Source organism: Pseudorca crassidens, chromosome 1, assembly GCF_039906515.1.
Source record: "Pseudorca crassidens isolate mPseCra1 chromosome 1, mPseCra1.hap1, whole genome shotgun sequence".
NCBI lineage: Eukaryota > Metazoa > Chordata > Mammalia > Artiodactyla > Delphinidae > Pseudorca > Pseudorca crassidens.
This window is the reverse complement of record NC_090296.1, coordinates 139,712,174-139,714,651: the sequence shown is the minus strand read 5'-3', so window position 1 is coordinate 139,714,651 and position 2,478 is coordinate 139,712,174. Positions and strand designations below refer to the sequence as shown.

The 2,478-nt window shown below is 38.3% G+C and overlaps 1 pseudogene; it reads right to left on the bottom strand.

Annotated features, from left to right (window-relative positions):
- Positions 1 to 493: 493 nt before the first annotated feature.
- Positions 494 to 664, bottom strand: LOC137202097 (cytochrome b-c1 complex subunit 10 pseudogene; annotated as a pseudogene).
- Positions 665 to 2,478: the final 1,814 nt, after the last annotated feature.

The following is a 2,478-nucleotide window of genomic DNA, read 5'->3' as shown; positions in this document are numbered from 1 at the left end:
GATAATCATATAAACAGTGGGATATCTGGGGGTTTTGCTCAGGCAGGGTTCAGAGGACCCGAGTTTGAACACTGACATGAGAAACAGCCGCAGGCATGAAAACAGACAAACTCACACTTGGTCATAGGCAAGTTCATCTTACAAAGAAAGGAACATTCTAAACGTCAAGTTTGTGCAATCGATCAGAAATCTAGAACAGGAGCCAAATCAAAAAATTTTTAAAAGATCAGACACAACTGAGGAGTGGGCTCAGGAAACAGGGGTAGGAGAGCTTCCCTGAGATGGGGCACCAGGGAGATTCAAGCGTTCTCAATCCTTTACTGTAAGTGATAACGAAGACAAAAAGCACAGCAACACCAATCAACATGTTGGTTTTTTTTTTTTTTTTAAACTTCGAGGTCCGTCCGGAGAGCGTGGGCTGTTCCAGAGGCAGATAGAAAGAGGCAGCACCATCAGATAACAGAGGGGCCTGTGGAGGGGGGGGTCAGTTTAATTAATCATCCTTCTTAAACTTACCCTTGATGTAGGTCACCCAGTCCAGAATCAGCCACCAGTCGGTGGACCACGGCAGCCCCACAGTGCCCACGGCACCCCACGTGCCCACAGTGGAAATCCAGTTTCTGACCAGTTCCTGGGAGTGCAGGGCAAGGAACCTGGTCAGCATCTCAGCACCATCCCAGCTCAGGGTGACCCAGTCCCCACTGGCTCGGGTGCCAACAACTCATTTTTATTTTTGATTTATGCTTAGGCTAAACACTGGACTAATTTCTTTAGACAAAGGTTTCCTATAATCCCCACAACTACCCTGTGAAGTACATGTTATTCAAGTTTTAGGAAAAGAGAGGCTCTGAGCAGGTGAGTAAATTTTCCAGACCAACATTAGTAAATGCTAGAACCACTTTCAAAAACCAGATTTCCCTGACTCAAAAGACCTTGATTTGAACCACTGTGTTATTCTGTTTTCTTCCCAAAGTACAATTTTTCTTGGTTTTTATTTTCCCCATTTTTACAAGTATACATTCTATTATGAATTCTTCTAATTAGGTTTTTCAAAATCACATTTGAATACATAGGTTCTCTAATTATCCAATTCATGAATAATATAATAATTTGATTCCTTCTTCTATAAGATGAGGAATTTAGTACACTTCTAATTCCCTACATACCCATCTTTCCTCCATTCTTTGGCAATATCATTTGGAATTATAAACCTATTTATTATTAGTTTTATTTTTAGTTATTTTAAGAAGTAACAACAACAACAAAAACTTTCCATCTGTACCAATATTCTATTTACAGAATTTTTTAAAACTTAATTCTATACATTTAGCTCAGACTGTCACAATGTTTTTGAACCCATTTTTGCTGTTCTTTAGTTTTTGTCTTTAATTAATATGTTGTTCCATTCGAACCTGTCTTTCCATAAACTTTTCAAGAAAAGTGCATGGGTGGTATCTTTTTTGAGTTCCTGATTAGAATAACTAAGAATGTCTTTTTTCTTTTCTTTGCAAATTAATTAACATTTCAGCTTGAGTCATAAACATTTTCTCTTAGTACCATTTAGACTTTGCTCCATTTTCATCTGGCATTCAGTCATGTGATACATTCTCAAATCAGCCTGTTTTCATTTGATGTTAAGTGACTTTAATGTTTTGTCTGGATATTTATAGAATTTTTTAAAAAAATCCTTTATGTTCAAACAAATTTGCTAGATTTTATCAAACTGTGCATCTTTCTTCAGGAAAATTTTGCCTGGAAATTGTACGCTATTCTAAATTGTGCATTCTACCTCTTTTTTCAGCTTGAAAATTTTTCTTCCATTATTTTTCTTCAATATTGCAGCAACATCATTTACTCTGGTTATATCTTCCTTGAGGGGGTCCTTCTTATCCATATATTAAGTCTTTACTTTTGATCTACCAAATCACACATCTTTTCTCTCATCTTTTTTGTAATCTTTGTTTCTTTTCTCTACATTGAGAGAAAACTTCTCTAGCTTGATTCTATATCATTTGTTTGGGTTTTCTGCAATTTTTGATTCTGATCTTCAAAATCAGATTCCAATCCCACAACTTTAGTTTTGGTTTGCGTGAATCCACATCTTATCTGTCCCACTTCCTTTTCAAATTCAGCTAGAATCTGAAGCATCAGGTGGGGAAGCGTTAATTTTTCTTGTGTTTTCGCTCATTTTTTTCTCTTCCCAATACTAGTTACTGACCACTCTGGTCCTGGCTCTTGCAGGGGGCAGCAATATGGACATGAAAGACACTAATCAGTCTAGACAGGGAGAAGTGCAGTGAGTGTCCTCAACAGTGGGAGAAATGCTAGGGCAGAGGCTGGCCTAGGTGGTAAGGGGATGTAGTGGTAGGGAGGCGGTGAGGGAGTTGGGAGGACAGTAGGGTGAGGGTACTTAAAGGTTTCTTGGAGGAGGTGACACTTTAGGTAGATCTTAAGGAACTAGTAGGTGTAAGCCAGCTG